The sequence below is a fragment of the Sinocyclocheilus anshuiensis genome, unplaced genomic scaffold, assembly GCF_001515605.1.
Source record: "Sinocyclocheilus anshuiensis isolate Anshui unplaced genomic scaffold, SAMN03320099.WGS_v1.1 scaffold329, whole genome shotgun sequence".
Classification (NCBI taxonomy): domain Eukaryota; kingdom Metazoa; phylum Chordata; class Actinopteri; order Cypriniformes; family Cyprinidae; genus Sinocyclocheilus; species Sinocyclocheilus anshuiensis.
Genome location: NW_015540881.1, coordinates 1,501,336 through 1,524,787, shown reverse-complemented (window position 1 = coordinate 1,524,787; position 23,452 = coordinate 1,501,336). Strand labels below are relative to the sequence as shown.

Genomic DNA, 23,452 nt, shown 5'->3' with positions numbered 1-23,452 from the left:
TGATAACATATTCACAGTGATGAAGTGAGGTGGATTATCAGTAAAACCATAGCCGACCTCATCAACTATCCTGCCGATGTGATGACGAACTCCTCAGCAAAACCAAGACAGATATTTTCCATCTAACCTCACTGCCCTCACCTAAACAAGCCAAATACTTTATTTCAGGTGATTTGTTTCCACCTAGATTTATTTCTGGATGATCTAATGGTGAAGTAGAATGATTTGTGCTCAGCTCTTTGTGGACTGGATAAATGATTGGGACATTTCGCATGGTGATCCAAAACGCTGTATGCATAGTCTAATTCACAGGCCCGACACTGACAGCTGATGTCCATTTACTTCATTCTTTTCAGACGGGACCTTGCAGCACCAAGGTTAAACTTCTAATAACAAGCTGTGGAAATGTCTAACACATTCTATACATAGTCTTGACATACTGTTCTTATTCTGGTCTCTGGGCAAAACTCTAGAGTCACAGTGCACACCTAAAGCAGCTTATTTCTGAACAGCACAGTCTTACTGTCAATCAAACAGAAAGAGAGCTGTTGAAGTGTGACTGAATTTTGGAGAACTCCACTGCAAGCGGGGCAGGCCTGCATGGACGTATTGAAGAGAGCAGCTATGGCTCGAGCCTATCCCGTCCCGTCCACTTCCTCCCCCCTCTTCGAAGCTCCTGTACGCAACACTTGGACACTGTATTCCTGCCCTGCCTCACCCCCTTTCCACTGTCCTATTAATAAACACGTTGGTATCTGCCTGTGAATAGTTTGTCTTGTCTGGCATGTGAGAGTTAGACACGGCATTCTTTGCTGAACTACAGAGGTTGGCTACTGACCTGGGCTTGCTGGAAAGACTTGAGCCTTTTCTTGAACCGTGACGGAAGAACAAAGTCACAGCCTCGTGCCAAAAAAGCCAGTTCGCCTCGCAAGTCAGGATCCTCCCTTAACGAGGCCTCCTTGATCATCATATTGGCAATGTCAAAGGATTCAAAAAGTACGAAACGAGAAAAAGCCCCCCAAAAAAGAAAATGGACAAGCTATTCCTACAGTACGTCCTAAGGGACTTCCGTCAAGGAGGATCAGCTTCCGTTTAAGAGCTCGCAGACAACTCCGTTCTGGCCAATGTCCCTCGTACACACTTTCCCAGTGGTCCGCTCACTTCAAACTCTCAACTCCAGGCTTTGTCCAGGGATGCAAGGTGGATGTGTCTTGGCGCACAGAGCAACTCCTAGAATTGTGCCTGCTACTGTGACGGCTGGAATCCAGGAGCATTGTACCAAAGAGGCCAGGCCGCCAGCCTCCTGATTGCTTTTCGAAACTACAAAACACAAAATCTCAACTCAAGTCCATAGCCAACGGGTTCCCAGCCCTGCGAAACATGAGCCGCTCTGGGGTCTGCCTCCCGGTCCAGTCCCCTCTCTCTCTCTCTCTCTGTGCCCGTCCTGTCCTGATGAGCAGGGGGCTGAATGCACCAATATGGAGGGGAGGGGGATCAGCTGTGTCAAATGTCCGTATGGGTGAGCAAGTAGTATTATGGGAATGGATGCCCCCTCCCATCCCCAAACAGAAAGGCTAAAGTTAGCCAGTGCACAGATGAAGTGCAAATTGCTCGATCAAGACTTTGTTTACGTGCAGAGGAAGGCAGAGAGAGAGGGAAGATAGCTTAGAGGGCCAGGCCCCTGTGATATTCGGCTCCCGAGGGTTCATGGGGTGCACTTGGGGAGTGGAGTAATAGGACGAGTCAGAAATGTTCCAGGGCACTGCACCCACAGCATAATAACATTAATGTCTGGAGTGCAGAGAGCTTCCTCTCTGCTCTAGAAAGTTTCCAACTAACCGACAAATGAACTTCATACTCGAGTCAGGCGATGCCCGACTGGTGCTCTACAAGAATAATAGCCCTGATGAGTCATGTCACTGCATCAACAACTCAACATGTAAAAGTGGACACTAGATAATTTTGATCTACTGACCTCAGTAAACTGATCAGAGATAAATATAAAAATGGCGTATTGCTCTACACTTTGACTAAATTACTTTTATCCATTTGTTCTTTTTTTCTAAATTAGCACGAGCTGTATATCCAAATGACACTGGCATCAGCACAATAATTGTTCCTATAAATCAGTTGCTCTCAACCTTTGCGACTCCAACTCCGTTCACAGCAATATTCGAAGGCTCCATGATTTTTCCAGTTGTTCACGATTTACTGGATATTTGCTGGATAAGGATTAATGAAAATATAATAAGCGGATAAACGAAAAGACCGAATAAATTGCATTGAACAATGACGTGACACAATCAAATAACAACCAGCGTGAGAGGTGTGCCCTCTTTATAATGCAGCAAACATGTCGGCAGTGTGAAAGTGCTTAAAACTGTCCGAGAAAAACGCAAAAATCATTACAAGCACGGACAGCCAGAGACTGTATACTACTGCATCGCATGTCTTCGATGAGAAGAGGAAGGGGTGGTTGTTGCTGGTTACTGTATGATGATTGAAGTAACGTTGCTCAATAACATTTTCATGAATTTTTACAAGGCATGTGACAATGTGATAACGTGCGACAAACATCTTCCCAAATTCGTAATGTGAATCATTTATAAATCTGCTGTCAACAAAAAGAAGGTTTTCCTATGGGTTTCCGCCAAAATAAACGCTGAGAAAAAGCAAGAACTCCATCAACATTCATAAATGTTAGTATTGTAATTTTACTGCTGTTCTGTAAAATAAAATAAAAAAGACAATAAAAGGTGACGTGACATGTGGCCAAGTATGGTGACCCATACTCGGAATTAGTGCTCTGCATTTATCCCATTCAAAGTGCACACACACAGCAGTGAACACACACACACACCGTGAACACACACCCGGAGCAGTGGGCAGACATTTTTTTGCTGCGGCGCCCGGGGAGCAGTTGGGGGTTCGGTGCCTTGCTCAAGGGCACCTCAGTCGTGGTATTGAAGGTGGGAGAGAGTGCTGTACATTCACTCCCCCCATCTCCAATCCCTGCCGGTTCGAGACTCGAACCCACAACCTTTGGGTTACGAGTCCGACTCTCTAACCATTAGGCCATGACTTCCCCTAATGATAATAATAATGATAATAATATTTATTTTAATAAATATTAAATAAATAAAATAATATTTATTTTAAGAATGAAATGCAGGCAAGCTGAGAGAAAATGTAAAAGTGACAAATTGCAAGTTTCCTATGAAATTTTGAGGGATTGATTAGTTACTTACCAGAAATTTGTTAAGAATGCTAGGTCATTATATTTTTCTAATCTTATCTCTAGCAATGCTGGCAGACCTAACATTTTATTTAATACTATTAATAGGGTTTTAAATCCTGTTACAATTTCATTTACTGGTGCATCTCCTCTAATTTGTAATGATTTTTTTTTAGAGTTTTTTATTAATAAGATCCAAAATATCCGCTCTAATGTTGTTAACTCTGGGAATGTCTCAATTGTCTAATGGACATTATCTGTCTTATGAAACCTGCATCTTGCTCTCTGGATCCTATTCCTACATTTTTAACTGTGGAAGTGTTTGATACCATTGGTCCATATATTCAGTTTATTATTAATAGTAGTCTTATTAATGGTTATGTTATGCCTGTTTTAAACATGCAGTGATACACCCTGTACTAAAAAAGCCTACCCTTGATCCACAGGTTTTAGCCAATTACCGGCCTATATCAAAACTTCCTTTCCTTTCAAAGGTATTGGAGAACGTGGTTTTTCATCAGCTTTCCACCTTCTTAAAGAATAGTGACACATTGGACAAGTTTCAGTCTGGGTTCAGAGCTCAGTATAGTAAAGAATCTGCTCTTTTGAAAGTGTTAAATGATTTGCTATTAGCTGTCGACTCTGGGAAATGTGGGGTTTTGGTCCTTCTGGATCTAAGCTTGGCTTTCGACACTATCGACCATTCTATTTTACTAAGACGATTGGAGGAGTATGTTGGAATTAGGGGAACAGTTTTAAGCTGGTTCACATCCTATTTTAAGGGAGATGCTGGTTCACATCCTATTTTAAGGGGGATATAATAACATTCCTATTTAGAATTTTACCTCTGTCACTGCTGCATGTACATGTGAGGTACCACAGGGTTCCGTTTTAGGCCCTGTTTTGTTCTCCCTTTATCTTCTTCCTTTAGCTATGATTTTTCTTAAGTATCAGATCTCATACCATCTTTATGCAGATGATATACAGCTTGTTTAAGCGACATACACCGATATTGCGGTATTTTCAAAATTCATATCATAACAAAAATAAAAACCGGTATTCGGTATGAACCGGTATACCGCCCAGCACTAATCTCCAGTCTTTGATTGATTGTGTGAGCGAAGTTAAAACTTTGATGGCGGAAAATTTTTTACAGCTAAATGATTCTAAGACTGAAGTGTTGGTCTTTGGACGGCCTAAATGTGCTTCCATCCTATCTAAAACTCTGCGACCTATAACTAAAACTGCAGGTACTTGTGCTCGGAATTTGGGTGTTATTTTTGATCCGGCACTCAAATTTGATAAACAGATCAATTCAGTTGTGAAATCAGCATTTTTTCAGCTTAGGATGATTACTAAAATAAAATCTTTTCTTTCTTTTAAGGATCTGGAGACTGTTATTCATGCATTTATTTCAACAAGATTGGATTATTGTAATTCATTGTATCTAGGAATTATTCAGTCTTGTTCATCTCATCTCCAGATGGTCCAAAATGCTGCAGCCAGACTTTTAACAGGAACCAAAAAGAGAGAAAGTATCACTCCAGTTTTGATTAGTTTGCATTGGCTTCCTATCAAGTTTAGAATTCAGTTTAAGGTACTACTGTCTGTGTATAAATCTGTGGCAGGTTTGGCACCATCTTACCCGTCTGATCTCCTCTAGTTCCATGTGACTAACAGGCCTTTAAGGTCATCAAATTCTTTATTGTTGTCGGTACCTATGACGCGCTTGAAACTCAAGGGGGATCAGTTTTTCGGTGGCAGCACCTAAGCTGTGGAATAATTTGCCATTGTATGTGTAACTGGTGTGAATTTATTGACTTAATTTAATTTGCTTTCTTTTCTTTCCTATATTGTATTATTATTATTTTTTTTTATATGCTGTTTATACCGTTATCAATTCTATGTGTTTCATAATAAGAATGGGTTAATAAACTCCACGAAATTTTGTTCCTCTACTGTTGTTCGCAAGTTAAAAATATAACGTTAAAGTCACGTAACTTTTCTTTGGGATTTTGTCTGGGGAGGGAATGATATCAGTGGAACACATCCGGGGTTTCCCCGCGTGCGACATGTGATAGCCTCAGTCTACCTGTGTGCGAGGCTAATGAGCACATGTACTACTCTGTTCTCCCCCGTGAATGACTCTGGTATGGCGATGTTTTTTGTCTAAAATGCATATTTATCGCTAGATGAATGTGATTACTTTATACTAGCACTCGATTGTGCTAGTTATAATGTAAATGTATATTTTATGGTGTTATTTAACTTAAACGGTGTACATTGTGACGCTAACTAATTAGCATCATATGTTTAGTGTGCCAGAGAAGGAGAAGCTGTCGCCTGTTGATCCACTGATTATTTCTCCTTGTTACAGGTATGTTTAATTAGTTCTGTTTTATAAAAGAAAAGAGATTTAGTTGAATGTGTATTGTACGTAGAGTGTTACGGGAGAAAATCCGATTTAATGATTTATGCAGTGCGTGACGCACGTGGTGCAGCCTACACATAGTACGGTGCTAAACATATTGAATGATTAATTTCACTATGTAACGTATAGGAATACTGATTTATTCATACAAATGGTATTATAATTTTTTGTTTTATTTCACTATAGTATGTTTTAATGTATAAATACTTGAATTAATGCATAAGTTAATAATGTAATAGATTTTATATCTAATGTAATATTGTAAAATATTTATTGTAATGTATTAATAGGAATATTAATGTGATGTATAAGAAAGACAAGAGACATATTGTAAGCAGTATAATTTATTTACATTTATTTAATTCTTTTCCATTATTGTATAATGTCAGTCTACCTGTGTGCGAGGCTAATGAGCACATGTACTACTCTGTTCTCCCCGTGAATGACTCTGTGTGCCAGAGAGGGAGAAGCTGTCGCCTGTTGATCCACTGATTATTTCTCCTTGTTACAGATTGAGTAAAAGCAAGTGCTGAATCTCATCAACGAGTGGTCGTGTGGTCTTTATGTGTGTGAGGGTGACCGGTCCAAACATGCTACATATGTAAGATCAGCCTCCTCTTTTCAGGTTTTTAAATCATCACTTAAGACTTATTTGTTTTTAATTGGCTTATGGTCTGGAGTAAATGCTGTCTAATATTTGATTATGTGTGATATTTCTTTGTCATAAATTTGTGATTTGTTAGTTGTTTTATGTATTTTTTTTTTTGTACAGCACTTTGGTGGTTATTAAATGTGCTATATAAATCAATAAAACTAAACTAAACTAATAATTACAACATCTCTATTAATACATTTATTATAACATTAACACAGTGTTAAAATTGGGATGTGTAATATTTTCTAATGTTTCTGCTCAGCAAGGCTGCATTTATTTGTACAGTGAAAAAATACATGCCTGATTCAAGAAGATGGCCAAAAAATATTATTTTACAAATTTATTAATTTTAAGTTAAATTGTGCTTTGTTGGTATAATGTCTGCTAGAATGTTTAAAAATGTTAAGTGTTGAATAAATATTTGTAAATTGAAATTTATTTATTCTTTGAAAAGCAAGACAAAACAGTAAAAAGCACATTTTGGCTATTTAATTAATGCAATTGTGAAAAAAATTGGCAAAATACATGGGGAAAAACCAAGCTCTGTATTCGGCTTCGGCCCAGTGTTTAATTTTGTTCGGTTTCAGCTTTGGCCAAGGATTTTCATTTCGGTGCATCCCTACTTTAAAGTCAACTTTGGGTCCCCTTGGAAGTTTGCTGAGGCCTTCTTGTTGAGAGCAAATGCCGTAGATTAATTGATTTCTACATTATCTAGAGTTGACCATTTGACCTAATTCTGGACTGTACACTTTTTTAAATCTTATCTCAGAGTTATTATCATAGCAACAGGTCCATTAGCTCAGATCTATTCAGCAGTAGATTTAACAAAAACAGGACTAGATCATGGTTTTAGGAGCAGAGGTGATACTGGAAGTCTGTCCAAGACGTTGCTCCTCTGTTATGACGGCACCTTATTGATCCAGGAAAAATAATTTCATATTTAAATAAAAAAAATTAATAAATGTACGTCTGCTTTAAAGTGATGCAATTTCAATACAATTTCAATTTTTTCTGGCGCGATGCAACGCAACGCGTAAAAAGACAGTATAAGTCATTATAATCTGTAATTATGTCCCCACTGGATGCAAAAACTGCCTTGTTTATAATGGGTTTTAATGTTTTTGTCTCGTTGCTCAGGGTAAAAATCGACGCGTTTCAGAAAGGCAGGGCATAGATGAGAAACAATAATGTACAGTATGTGGAAAATAATGTGTTTTTTTTACCTTAAACCGCATAAACACATTTCATTACACCAAATACACAAAATAATGTTCTTTTTAGCAACATCATATGACCCCTTTAAGGACAAAAACCAAGAGAAAAAACTTTACACTCATTTCCCACACTGCCCTTCTCTGGGATCAAGCCCATGTTTGTGTAAACAGTCCTTAACTGCTAATCTATCACCCATTATACCTGTGAGAACTAGAAAACAGAGCACTAAAAAGGTATAGTGACACCTAGTGTCTGTGCTTATAAATTATCCAATGGCTATCTTTCCAGAAATTCACACATCGTGGTGTGTGGGTTATAATGACAGACAGCTGCGTTAATCAGCGCCATGTTTACATTTTATCTGCACAAATAAACCAATGAACTTTTCAAGAAGAAGAAAAAAAAAAGCTGTGGTAATGGAGCTGATCTCTTTGCGTAACTAAGGTCTAACGCCCAGCAGATCTTCTCCCCTTTCCTTTAAGCCTTATAAATAACACCCGCTGTACAGGAGGCCTCCTGACATTTCAGCTGTACATAGCAATTCCAGCCTTCCCAGTTCTGTCTCCGGCAGCTGTTAGGAGAATATCAAACGCATCAAGATTCCTCTGTGGGCAGGGCAGAGGGACATAAAGAGGCCTGCCTGCTGCTAACACCATTAGCCTCATCTAGTGCATAGGCAGGCTTTTGGAGGAGGAGAAGAGATGCATGCACAGTTCCAAGTGCATGTAATGAAATACTTATTTTTGTGTAGGCCAATTCTTAGGCCGAAAAACAAACCTGCTGTAAATAGAACATTAATGAACTTATCTTCCATGAAACAAGTAACCTCAGAACCAGATTATAGTTAGCATGCTTCTGACTCATACTGTATTCTAGCACACTAGGGATCTAGTATGGAAAATGACACAGACCGAACTCGAACCTGCGTCCCCACGGGAGAACTACTCCCATTATGGCTCATGCACGCATACACACAATGGCTACACCAAGGCCAGGACTGTAGCTAGAAATTCTAGTCCTCCATCTTTTTTTAAGTGAAGTTCAGACAGGGACAAGTCTTGGTGGATGGTTCACGTGTGCCAGCACATTGCATGATGATGCTTTTGTGCAGACAACACAACTTTAGATCACATTCAAGCCATTTTCCAATCTCACCATTATTACAAAACTGAATATTCTCTGGATCAAAGTCTTATTACCTCTATTACCTCTTAATTTTGTTGCATTTTTTTTTGTGATTAGCTTATGTTCTTCTTTGTTATTATTACTCTCTTTTATCTGTTCTTATATATTTTATCAATTTTATTTTAGCTGAATTACATAAACTCTTGTGATTTTTGTCTGCAGTAAATCAAATGTTACATCCCACTAATATTTTATGTTCAGTTTGCTGCTGACCTAGAGTATTGTAATAAATTTCTCTTCAGCCAAAGCACAAAGCTATAGTTTTAAGTGATGGCATTTATAAGCAGGTCTTGTACCATGCAGTTTTTGCAGTTTCTTGACGTGTGTTAAGTGTACTTTGCTGTTAAAGCCTTGTCAACTTAGAAAAATGTAAGTATGGTTCTTCACACAAAACTGGTTTTGGATGCGCCTTTTCATGGATTTCAATTTTTATGGCTAAAATGGGTTTCACATTGACCTTTAGAGGTAATAATACACTATTTATTCTTAGAGTAATACATTTTTTGTAATAAATATTTGTGGTAGAGTAATACAAAGATAAAAATGGTCATGAATGACCAGCAATAATGATGTTTCCCAGCAGATGTGCCTTGTGTTCCACTTAACAGGCAAAACTAATCATGTGAGCTACTACAAGAGGATCAAGCATACACTGTATGAAGTAGTATGAAGAACCCTAGGGCTTGTGTATTTTTAGTTGATTACATTTCTTACAAAGTTATGATGCCTGATAAATCACGGCAGAATGCCAAGAAACACTAGGGCAGGCCAAGACTTTACTGTCCTCTGCTAAAGAACAATATAAATACAAGAGTGTAACCTTGCCTTGTGGGGGCCTGTGGAACCAGCGGCACTTGTTCTGAATCCAGGGTTACATTGTGAAGACCTTCACTCTCTATTGTTGGCATAACTATTTTTTATATTGCAGTCTCCTTGACACCAAGTCTTGTACAGTGCTGGCTGAGAAATGCATAATGTATTCGTCTAAATGTGCTCCAGTTAATACTTACTTACTATCAGAACAGCTGGAATATTCCAGAGCACAGGTAATAATAAATACTGTATATACACTACCATACAAAAGTTTGGGATTGGTAAGATATTTAATGTTATTCTCGCCAAGGCTGCATTTATTTGATCAAATATACAGTCAAAACTGTAATATTGTGAAATATTATAATTTAAAATAACAGTTTTCTATTTGAATACATTTTAAAATGCAATTAATTCTTGTGATGACAAAGCTGAGTTTTTAGCAGCCATCAGCCTTACTTCAGAAATAATTCTAATATGTTGATTTGGTGCTGAAGAAACATTTCTTATCATTATCAATGTTGAAAACTGTTGAGCTGCTAAATATATTTATGGAAACTGTGATACATTTTTTCAGGATTCTTAGAAAGTTCAAAAGAACAGCTTTTAATTGAAGTATCATGAAGTATCTTAACAATATAAGTCTGTTACTTTTGAATCATTTAATGCGTCCATGCTGAATAAATGTATTAAAATGTAAAAAAAAAAAAAAATAATAATTTAAATGATTAATTTATAAACATTTATATCAAAAATATATATTTTACTTCAAATAATTAAATCATAATATAAAAATATAAATATATGATGACATATAACAGGTAAATATTTACTGTAGGTAAATAGTCATGGCCTATCTTTGGAGGTATTTAGTGGGGCTGCATTATGAAACAGTTTCTGGGTGCTAAAGGAGAGATGGGCTTGTAAATGCTAGCATATGAGTGGATTCGCTGAGACCAGCAGAGCTGTGCAACGCTGGGAAATCCTATGAGCAAGAAGAGTTCATACATGGCCCTCCCCTTCAGCTCCAGAATCACACCTGTCTGCCTGCTTATGCCAGCCAGCTTGTTCTAGGACGTGCTGTAATAGTGCACAGGCCTCTCGATGGCTCTGCAGGTGCTGAGTTTGTTCTTGCACTGACAGCAGCCAGGCTCATCACACCTGTCTCCTTCCCATCATCCCAGACACTCCAGCACCACGCTGAGTCTTCAATTAACAGTGATTCCGCTCCGTGGGATTCCAGAGCTATTGGAGCGCTCTACGGGTGTCATCGGTCCACTGCCATGACCTATCAAAACGATCTCCTTAACCTTTAGAAGATAGTTTTCCACTACAAGAGCACTGGCTTTCTAGGATTTGGAAATACTCATGGTGTTTTGCTCTTATTGACACTCAAATAGTCGAATAATCTGAGAATCTGGCTAAATTTGTTGCGTTTGTGGGACTAATAATGTTTTCATTCCATCAATTTTCAGCAGGTCTCAGTTGCGCAGTGTTGGGATGCCATCGCCAGCTGAAGCCCGGTACACCCCTCTTCCCCTGCAAACCTCTCACGTTATATACCGTCACAATGTGCGACTGGCACCAGCGATGTGACGGTACTGCGTACTTCGGAGCAATCAGAGGGTTCTCTTTGCTCCAAATACTAAGAAAAAGTGCATAGCTGCCTGAAAGCAGTTATTCAGAGTTTAATTTCAGCTTTCAAAGCTATGCTTAGTGTTTTGATTTATGGCACAGCAAGTGCAGCACATGCCTCTGAGACTGGAGGATGGGGCCCAGAGGAGGTGCACAGTTATATTAGATCCTTACTGAAAGTGAGGAGACGAGACAAGAAGAGGACGACGACTGCCTGCATTTCAGAGACAGACAGACAGAGCGATAGAGGGATAAAGAAAGCAATAGACAGACAGAGAGCGACATATTAAAAAATATGAAACAATAAAGAGAGCCATAACTGACAAAAAAGCGACAGATAGGCAGCAACAGGTAGAGAGATAGAGAGAGAAAAAGACAGACAGCAAATACAAAGAGAGACAGATAGAGCAGATAGAGAGCGACAGATAGACAGACAGAGGAAGAGAGACAAGACTTCCTCCTTCACAGGAGGGAAAAAAAAAACCCAATCCCTGAGTTCCTTTCATTATTTACAAGGAGAAATTTAAAGAAAGAAGAAGAACAATTTTTTTTTTTTTTTAAACCCAACTGCCACAATCTAAGAGATACTAGCCCCTTTCACACATACAGACTTTACTGGTAAATTACCTTTTCAAAAATACTAGGTTTGTCAGTATGAATATTCTATGGAAAAAAGCCGCTAAAAGGGTCTGAAAGTTGCTAAATCTAGTGCTAAAGTCGCGCTCGTGTGTGTGTGAGACGCGGGAGCTGATGGCAGGGGGCGGTGGATATTTGTGGCGGTCAATGTGGATATTGTGGATGAGTTCTTCTGTCATCACGTTCTATTAGGTCTACAGCTTCAGTTTCGGAACTTTCACGCTTAGTAACACATACAGCTGTGCCCTCACCACAGTGCAACAGTGAAAAGGGACCCCTTTCAAACAGTGTCGCGTTCCGAACGTTGTTTAAGTGACATATACCGGTATTGCGGTATTTTTAAAATTCATATCATAACAAAAATAAACACCGGTATTCGGTATGAACCGGTATACCACCCAGCACTACCGTGTATACCCCTCCATGTTTACAAACACAACATCGGGAGGCACAGCCGCTTAGAGGCCATTTCTGGTTAATGATGTTACAGAATTTACTGGTAATTTGAAACCGATATGTGAATGGTGCTTCACCGGTAAAATGACAGAACGTCGTTGCCTGTGTGAACAGCGCATTTTTGTATTTACCGGTAAAATCGTTCCAGTAACGTTACGGCAATTTACTGGTATTACTGTGCGAAAGGGGCGACTGAGTGAAGTAAGCCAGCATATAAAACTCCTGAACAACTACTAGATATTATTACTTATATAGAGAACATATTTATTTTTTTTGCTTTTTGATTATTTGTTTATTAATCTGTTTCTCTTTTTGTCCTGTAATGCTTTGGCAATATGTACAAAATCTCATGCTAATAAAGCAATTAGAATTTTGAATTTGGGAGAGAGCAACGGAGATGGAAAGAGAGAGTGACAAATGGACAGACAGAGAAAGAGAGTCAGTGACAATTAGACAGAAAAATAGAGAACGACAGAAAGAGTGAGAGATAGAGAGAGAGCGACACAGAGAACAGATATAAAAAGTGACAGATGGACAGAGAAAGCAACAGACAGACAATCAAAGAGCGACAGACAGAAAGTGAGATAAAGCTATAGAGTGAAAAATAGAAAGACAGAGAGCAAGACAGATAAAGAGACAGATATAAACAGACAGAGAGAGCGACAGACAGACGTTCATGTCTTTAATTCACTAAATATACCTGCAGATTACCTTTAAACACAGGAAGTTCTGAAGACAAGAAAAGTGTCTAGCTAATGTTAGGGTCACGGCACCATATACTGTCAAATCCTTCAGTTAATGACTATTCACAGAGATTTTAGAGAGTCAGTGCCTGAGCTGCCTGTAATGTAACCAACACAGGCATGACATTATATCATCATTAACGCACTTTAGGTATTATATAACGCAATTTGCAATTTCTTTAATCAGATTTATTAAAAGTACTGTACTATAAAGTATCCTGGTCTATTCTGAGTTATATAATAACACAACCATCCTGTTAATATCAACTCTATCCTTTTAGCCTTTCACACAGTATTAAAGCAAACTGGCGTTCGTAGCACATAAGCCAGTTTCTACACATATAACTCTGTTATATCATGTTGAACCCAAACAGTTGGAGTGACTGGGGGCAGATGGCAAAGGCCGTCTATCTCACTTCAATGCAGTGCAGAAAGAGAGCACCAGGACTGGACGGCCCATCTCGTCCTTAGCCCCACCTCCCCTCGCTCGCTTTGACGCAGGAGCGACTGCCATGTGTGCAAAATGATCTCCAAAGATAAAGCTTCTAATTTGCAGTTTATTTCTGCAGCAGGCACTGGGCAGACTTTAGAAACACATACAAATACCCTACCCCTACCCCCACCACACACACTCCAAAACACACACCACTGTTTCTGGTGAATCTATGCGCTTGAAAATAGAAGTGCCAAATGCCATCACCATAGCGATAACCCTTTACCTGGACTTCTGAGAGCCTCTGAGGAATGTGGGGGCATGAAAGGGGCCTTATTTCCTCACACACACTCGGCAGAGAGCTGAATTGAGGAAGTGGATTTTATGAGGGCCTATTCTATTCCGAGCTGGATTTCCTCTATGAAAAGCCACACAGTGGAGCCACTGAAAGAAGTGCCATTACAGCTCACAAAGGCTGGGCCCATGGAGGATGGGACAGTTTTTAAAAGACAGAATATTCTAAATGATCTTCAGTTGAAGACACATGACTTTGGGTATTTACACTCCGAACCAGACAGGACATGTTAAATCAACCCCTCAGGTTGTGAAAGTGAAAATTCAAGCAATGTATTAAATATTCAGAAATCAGTTAAAGTTTTCTTGTAATATTTTAATGTGTCAAATACATATACAGCAACTAATAATTACATTTATAATTTTATATATATATATATATATATATATCTCAATATACAGTGTTTTTGTTCAATGAAACATGGAAAAAAATAAAATTACAATTTTAGAGAAAAAAACAATCCTCGATATATAAATTAACAATAATAATACATTTTATTATTATTATTAATAATAATTATTACTATTATTATTAATAACAATTGTTATTATTAATGCTATTATTTATTTTATACATCAATGAATATTTATGTCAAATAAATGCATTTGATATTTAACACATTAAATATTTTGCACAATTCCTAGGTCACTCATTAAAAAGTAAATTTGTGAAGTGTCAATTTTTGCAATGTGTCAGGTTTTGCAACGAAAAAATATTAAATTATATGTATTAAATATAAAAAACAGAAGGAATTTCAGTAGTGGCCTTTCTGTCAGACCTCTCTACTAGTTATAGTATTATATCAATAATCATCATAAAAGTCCAGCATTTGATTTAAATAAAGAATACTTGGATACTTTACTTAAAGACTGCTGGTTGGAAAGTAGTGAAACATTGCAGATGTTATTAGCAATGTGAACAATTGGGCAGTACAGTACACTGGTACATCACTGCGTGACTTGGAAGCTCCAAGATTAGCTGAACACTTGGTAATTGTGTGAGGTGACATGAACATGCAGTATTGTTGCAAATGATTTGTGGTGACCTTGTGTTTGTGGCTCTTGCTTAATGCAGTCTCCACATGCTGTTGTTTACCACTTGGCTGCCATCTATTTCAGGGCAGTTCAGAGCAGCCTGGAGGTGCTGGCCAAAGGCTCTGCTCACGTTTTTACAACCACATAAGCTAAGGGCCTGAAAATTAAACACAGGCGAGCAGTGAAACTGTAAGGGTCTTTACATTCCTGAGTTAAAGGGCTAGTTCACTCAAAAATGAAAATTCTGTCATTAATTACTCACCCTCATGACGGTCCAAAACCGCAAGACCTTTGATCATCTTCAGAACACAAATTAAGATATTTTTGATGAAATCCACACAAAAAGTATTCTCATAGCTTCATAACATTAAGGTTGAACCACTGATGCCACATGGACTATTAATGATGTCCTTACTACCTTTCTGGACTTGAACATGGTAAAAATAAAAATATATATATCTTAATTTGTGTTCTGAAGATAAACGAAGGTCTTACGGGTTTGGAACAACATAATGGTGAGTAATTAATGACAGAATATTCATTTTTGGGTGAACTATCCCTTTAAGTAATTTTTTTCTCCAAAAAAACATTTTTGCAAAGATGCAAATAAAGCCATACTAAAATATGCTGTCTCTATTGATGCGGCTTTGCTTCTGTATAGATTAAATTCAGAATGAGACATCATCAGTTTTTACATTTGTCAATTATTATATACATAAATAAACTTTCAGAGTTCCTGTAGTTTCCTAGCATGTACTGAAGAAGAACGAACATTTTAGTATTATGTTCTGTACAGCTATGCAGTTGTCTAGTATGAATACATTCCCCAACATACTACATCTAAACAGGAAACATCCTGACAATAAACAGGAAAGATACACAATTAAAAACTTGCATATATAATAACTTTAAGCCATGAGCAGAGTCCTGCTGCACTAAGTGTCCTCGCCAGCAGATGGTGGTATGAGCTCAAGTTAAAGTTAAATATGTACTAAAGTTAAAGGGGTAGCTCATCCAAAAATTCCTATATGATTATCTTCTTCTAAACATATTTTGAATAATGTTATTTATTTATTTATGTTCCACAGAGAAAAAAATAAAGGCATACAGGTTTGGAACAACATTTTTGGGCCACTAATGGATTCATATCCACAGGAACATTTTTTAAATTTAAAGGGGTCATATGATGTTGCTAAAAAGAACATTATTTTGTGTATTTGGTGTAATGCAATGTGTTTATGTGGTTTAAGGTTAAAAAAACATTATTTTCCACATACTGTATATTATTGTTTCTCCTCTATGCCCCGCCTTTCTGAAACGCATCGATTTTTACAAAGCTCATCGGTCTGAAAAGAGAGGTGTGCTCTGATTGGCCAGCTATCCAGTGTGTTGTGATTGGCCGAATACCTCAAGCGTGTGACAGAAATGTTACGTCCCTTACCATATTGTGATGCCGTCTCCCGGCACGACGAGACAAAACCAGTAAAACCTACAGATCTTCTTTATGCACCAAGAGCTTGTAACACTCCAAAGAGAAAGGAAAAATTGAAATCGCATCATATGACTTAATTTGAACTTAATTGTTTCTTTACTGGTGCAAAACAGCATTTGATAAAGTTTCACAGGCACATTCATACAGGTTAAAGAGTTTAAAGAACAAACAATGTGACAACAGTTCAACCAAAATATTCCAACTATCAATCAAACCATGTGAATAATACCCGGATTGAACATGGAGGCTTTGAAATATGATGCTTCTCTCAAACCTCACACAGTCGTAGTCAGTGCCACATTTGAAGCGGTTGTCAGACTTGTTAAAACCCTTTTAAGCTATGCCATTTACCACCCAGGAGACACAAGGTCATGATCCCGGGGATTCCAAAATGTCTCATCTGCTCGCACACTGTCCATTAATCATTTCACTGTTTGTCAACTCATATAAAATAGTTTAGGAACTTTATGCATTTCATTTTACATGGATAAAGGATCAGAGAGTTGCAACATAAAATGCATTGTGTCATCTCTCATTTCCTGTCCCTGTGAGCTCTAGACAGCGGATATATACTTTATGCATTTCATTTTACATGGATAAAGGATCAGAGAGTTGCAACATAAAATGCATTGTGTCATCTCTCATTTCCTGTCCCTGTGAGCTCTAGACAGCGGATATATACTTTATGCATTTCATTTTACATGGATAAAGGATCAGAGAGTTGCAACATAAAATGCATTGTGTCATCTCTCATTTCCTGTCCCTGTGAGCTCTAGACAGCGGATATATGGTCTAGTTAGGGTAATATGGCCTTTAAAGACTGAGGCTTCTGGGGATATGGAATCTGTGATGACGATGAAGCTTTCATTGGCCCACACCTCCCAAATGCCCTTGACCACACTGGATCACAGGCGGAAAATATGGTCAGGAGTGACTAACAGCAACAAATGTGGCTTATTAGAAAAAGACCTTGTGATGCCAGGCAAACATTTGTCTTTTTCCATACATGCTGTGTACATGCTATGTTTATGTTGTGAGGTCTCTCTTAAACACTAGATGGCAGACTATGATTCTTGAAAGAAACTGTATAAACACTAGAATGGAAGAACACTCAAAGACTTCTGGGTATCCATATGCTTTTGGACTTTTTGAAGTGGACTTAATGCCAGTAAACCATACAGTCAACGAGTCAGATTTACAGTAAAATAATGTGGTTAATGGCGGTCATCAGCACTCAGTACTTCCAAAGCTGAGTCCGAGTAAATTATCCATGCTTGAATGAATATTTCTCTCACTCTCTTCAGGTCTGGCTAGTCATTATTATCTGAGGATTAAAAGCATGGGAACATATGACTCCTCATGTCAGTAGTGGCCATCTCACTGCAAACACTCTTGGATCAGATTATCTAGTTTTATGCTCAGTGAGACCTTACTTTCCATTCCCCTTTTGTCTTGTGCTCTTTTCTTCCCCTCTACTCACTCCCACCAGCAGCACCAGCTGCAAAAACACCCACCAAAGTCAGAACTCAGCGACATAGATCTCCCCAAAACACTGTGACAAAACACTAATCACAGACACAAACCCATGACAAAATCGAAGGCTGTCCTCCAACACAAACTTGTTCCTTTTTTGGATAGCCGCTGACTTTCTGGTGCCGCGATTTGGAGATCTTTATAGTAGTAGGGTCTGTACTATACAAAAGCAAATTTCAGTCGTTCACCACTGATTTTATGTATTGCGACAAAAAGTGACCGTGACTATGACAAGGTTCATTATGATGAGATGAGAGTCCATTAAAACACTGCTGCCTCCAGAGCTCAGTGAGCTGATAAAATCAGCCATTAACACTGTTCAACGACATCTGCAGTTTCTGAATTCAGCTGGCCTGTATTCATTGTCTCTTAATAAGCACTTGTGCTGAGCTTCAGGCACTAAAAGTGACATTGCTCTGATTACTCAAATACAGGGCACATGGGAAGTCTGGAAGGTTTCGTAACTCCATTATAAATGTGATTTTTGTGTTTTACACAGTTCACAGGATAAATTAATAATCTCTTGGATGACTTCCAGACAGCATATTAAAGTGAAGAAGCTCTGCCTGACTACTGGACACCCCATGACATTCTATCAGAACTATAAGGACCTATATGTAACTATATACAGTGTTTGTTTGTGTGTGCATACACACATAGGCCTAATCATTTAAAATGTGGGTCTCTTATTCTCACCAAGGTACATTAATTGGATCAAAAATACAGTAAAAGTAATATTGTGAAATATTAAGATATATTTTTCTATTTTAATATACTTTAAAATGTTATTTATTCCTGTGATGGCAAAGTTGAATTTTCAGCAGTCATTACTCCAGTCTTCAGTGTCACATGATCCTTCAGAAATCATTCAAATATGCTGATTTGGTGTTTAAGAAACATTTCTTATTTTCAATGTTGAAAACAGGTTAATACAGGTTAATACAACATTTCAACAGCTTAATATTTTTGGAATCAGGAATTATTTAGAAATAGAACAGAAATTATTTGTAACATTATAAATGTCTTTACTGACATTGTTGATCTATTTAATGCATCCTTGCTGAATAAGCATGGGCCGATTACCGGTTTCAAGGTATACCACGATTTGAAAATGTCACAGTTTCAAAACCACTAATATTTTCCGTTATACCGTTCCTGCGGTATGCGCTGTTTTTTATGTCTCCTCAAAGACTGAAAGTGTTCCCTCAGGTTCCCTCAGGTTGAGTGCAGTGTAGAGAGTAACACAACCTTCCTCCTCCTGTTGGTGCGAGCGAGCGGTCAGTCACGTGTGTGTAGGATGGCCGAACTTAAATGGATAGTTCACCCCAAAATTAAAATTCTGTTGTTCCAAACCCATAAGACCTCCGTTCATCTTCGGAACACAAATTACGATATTTTTGATGGAATCTGAGAGCTCTCTGACCCTCCCATAGACAGCAAGGGTCCTTACACGATCAAGGCCCAGAAACATAGCAAGGACATCGGTAAATTAATCCATGTGACATCAGGGGTTCAACCGTAATTTTACAAAGCTACGAGAACACTTTCTGTGCGCAAAAGAAAAAAATAACGACTTTATTCAACAATTCGTCTCCTCCGCGTCACCCTAACGTCATTTTGGAGAGTATCCACTGAACATAAATTGCGTATGCTGTTTTGTGTCAGCTGCGCCACGTGGATACGTTGTTTTCGTTCAAATCAAAGCGTAAACGACATAAACAGCATATCCGCGGTTATCATACCATCAAAATCTCATACTGGCCCATGCCTATTGCTGCATAAAAGTATTACTTTTTTCAAACAAACAAAAAAAAGGATCTTGCTTACATACATAGACATTTAGAACAGTAAAATAGCCAGATTTTTTATTTAAATATATATTTCATGGATTTGACTATACCCCGATGTGATGTCAATGCAGTTAAGTTTATCTAAGCATTGATTTGATAACAATAAGACCTCAAAACCTCGTTTGTAGCATATATAAAAGTCAATATTTTGAAATATTTGTCTGAATTATTTCTGAAGAATTTCACAACAATGCACCACCTAATTTTCAGAGATATACTTCAGAGCACAAAAGTAGCATTATCAATTAGTCTGGGAGTTTTGTTTGATGGATTCACAGAAAAGCTATTTTAGATGGTTGAAGATGTAATTCACTTGAAGTTTCTAACAAAAGCACTCTTATTTCAATGAACTCAATACATAATACACCAAACACAACAGGAACCACTTATGTCTCAATATTTTTATATACTGACATAAGCAAAAACACAGATATATCTCACAAAACCACAAACAGAACTCTGTGATCTTCCTATAAAAGATCTCTCCAAACAATCACTCTGACAAATAACAGGAAGAATAACAAAATTTGATCCTCTCCCAATAAACCAGGCTAACTTAAATCATCCTACATCCATCCCATCAGGCTGTTCACCCAACCATTAGAAGACAAACAGTTTAAGACTATGAATGAGCAACAGTTTCATTGTTCAAAATAGGAAGCCACTGTTCAGTGCTGATGGTCATGCTACAGGAAGTAACACAGAGCTCCCGTTTGTCTTGTCAAATCTCCATGCCAGCTTGAGGACTTAAGCAGCCCCCAACACAAATGGAGGTTTAAGTACTGTGTTAGCACATCCCCTCAGACATCCTAAATCCTGAGAAAAATCCCAAGGGCTGGGAGAAGATTGGATGTCAATCAGTGTTCTCTATCAGTGCTTAAACTGATACACACTGTTGTTTCAGGAGGCTGTTGTCTTGCTGCCATGTACTTTTATGTTGCTTCGTACCAGAGCTATAGCCTCTTCTGTTACTTCTTTGTATTGGAAACCCTTCACAAATAGAAACAGGCGGTGATTCACAGGAGGATGTTGTACATAAGGGGGTTTCTTGGCTCAGACCTCTGCTATGATTTCATTTCCTCTCAGTACAAGACAGCCATACCGGTGATGTAATTCCCTACTGACCCTATGCAAACAATTCTAGCAAATAAAAAGATGGACAACAGGCATACAGGCATCTTCACTCACTGTTTTCTTTCTTTTTCTTTTCTTTTTCTTTGGTCCTTGAGAGAGTGAGCAAAGAACGACTCCTGTCACTTGTGATCAAAATATGAGTGATTCTGACTGTGAAAGACCAAAATGTACTTTGAAAAGTTTTACAGACTGCCAGGTGTATAGACTGAGTGTACAGGTGTACAAACTGAACTGTGTGAGAATTTAATGAAATTCTAATCCCCCATCATTATCATTCACATACTGCTTTGTTTTTTGCTTTCTTACTCACTGTTTCTGCCTATTCCTTGTTTTTCTAGGTCTACCGTTGCTCTTGGTTTAACACAGGTACGTTAATTGCAGTGGTTTGCTTATTCTCTTGATTAACAGATTTTTTTAGAAGGAAAAATCACGTGTGGCGTTCAATTATGCATCACCAAAACATTGTTCTTTGATCATTTTAACCTCCTTTAGAAGAATTCATAAAGTCTCAGTTATCTGAAAACAGAAAATATATTTTTTAAAAAGCTAATGCAAAAATTATTCATAAATACTACAACAGTAAAGAAATAATACCAAAACAACACTGCCTTAGAGCAATGTTTTGATTGAGACAGGGTTGCTCTCCCCAAGCCTTGTTTTTTTTTTTTAAAGGGGTCATAGGATGCCCATTTTCCACAAGTTGATATGATTCTTTAGGGTCTTAATGAAAAGTCTGTAACATAGTTTGGTTAAAATTTCTCAATGGTAGTGTAAAAAACACCTTTTTTACCCTGTCAAAAACAGCTCATTTCAGATCAAGCCGTTTTTGTAGCATTTTCCTTTAAATGTTAATGAGCTATGCTGACCCTGTCCCTCTCTTCCGAGCCGCTCTCAGAGAGACTGTTTACTTTAGCCGCATTCATCGTGAAACCTGCTAATTAGCACATTATTAGGAAAGGCGATTTGCAAAGATTCATTACAAAACATTATACTCACTTCTTCTGTAAATGAGGCTGGATCATGAATAATTCGCGCGAACATAGACGCATTTATGTAGATCGGGGGCGCATTCCCTTCTGAAACAAACGTAATCAACTGCGATTTCAGCGGCTCAGATGTCGGGAGTAAATGACAACTGCTATGTTCATTATTACATCCAACAACAGAACACCTCAATCGCTTAGGAGTCATTCTTGTCTACATCTGCTCCAGCGGTGAAACAATGTGATGCCACACAGACAGGCATCTGAGATCGGCTTGATTTGAGAAAGGGAAAACATTTAACCAGATTTAAAATAAACACTGCGTGGATTTTTATCATTATAGGGTGGTTGTGTATACACTGCCAACACACATTTCAGTTCAAACAACTTGTAAAAGTGCATGTAATATCCTATGACCCCTTTAAGTGGTCATGAAATAAACATTTTAAACTATTTTATAATGTTTCCTGATCTTATGATGATCTTAGTATGGTTTTCATCTAAAACAGTCAGGTAGACAGGTAGAAAACAATAATTCTTATTTCAAACTGGGGTGTTAGTTTTGAGTTTTGCAGTATGTTTTTATTGCAGAGTAACCTCTCATATGTATACATATCAAGAACATTTTGATTTTCCATTTCATGATCCATTTAAACACTAAACACAAGGGCACTCTGGAGTTTCTCTTCACTGCACATAACAGATGTGACTGTGCTGACCCGCTCTCAATGAATGCAGCCTGGCCAGTGGTGACCCACAGTGGTGTGTCTGTGGCTCTGAGCATGACAAGTTAGCTTGAGCTCTTGGAAGAGATACTTCTGATTTATATTGACTGTAACACTCTTATTGCCAAGCAGGGTGTTCCCTGTCACCATGGAGATTAACAGCACTTCCTGACAGGTGCAGTGAAGGACATATTGCCTTGTCTGCACCATGTGGTCACACCAATAGGGCAAGGTCTCCAGTCCAACGTGGTGGGAGCCGTCTCTAGGCTAAAAGGAGGTAGGTTTTACATGCAGGCCTCAAATCTGAGGGGTGCATGTGCTAAACGGTGAAGCCGCTTTTAAACAAGGAATTTCAGTGCAAAGCCTTGTGCTAACTACAGATAATTAGGTTAAACCAGCTGCTAATTGTGCTGAAATAGTACTGCACCATCAATATGCAAGTTATTATCTCACAAACACACCTTTTTTTTTTATAAATTAGGCTCATTATTAGGGAATCTGACTGATATAAAAATTTCACATTATTATGTCTAAATAATTTAAATGGGTCCTATTATGCTTTTTCACTTTTTTAATTTTAGTCAGTGTGTAGTGTGTATGTTTGGGCATAAAAAAGATCTGCAAACTTACAAATTCGGTCCAACCAAAAATGGACAAAAAAGTCCACTCCAAAGGGAGATAGTTCCCTTTTCAAGAACTACAACGAATGGCTCGTTTGGACTACAGCGTTTGTTTTCCGGGTTTTGTGATATCACAAATGGGTCCATTAGAATATCATTAAAATAATTCCCGCCTACGGAAATTCGAATGGTTGGGGGGGAGGGGCGAGGTTGTGGTTATAACGCTTGGTTGAGTGCATCAGTCAGACGAGACGAGGAAGAAGAAGTGCTGCTGCAGAGTTAGTGCATC

At 38.2% G+C, this 23,452-nt stretch overlaps 1 long non-coding RNA gene and 1 pseudogene across 1 annotated transcript; one reads left to right on the top strand and one right to left on the bottom strand.

The window, feature by feature from the left end:
* LOC107688492 (serine/threonine-protein phosphatase 2A regulatory subunit B'' subunit alpha-like) overlaps positions 1-23,452 on the bottom strand; it is a 111,755-nt pseudogene that overhangs the window by 10,563 nt on the left and 77,740 nt on the right.
* Positions 5,319-11,430, top strand: LOC107688493 (uncharacterized). Its single transcript, XR_001634240.1, has 3 exons — positions 5,319-5,385; positions 5,553-6,267; positions 11,010-11,430. It is a non-coding gene; the product is annotated as an uncharacterized LOC107688493 (long non-coding RNA).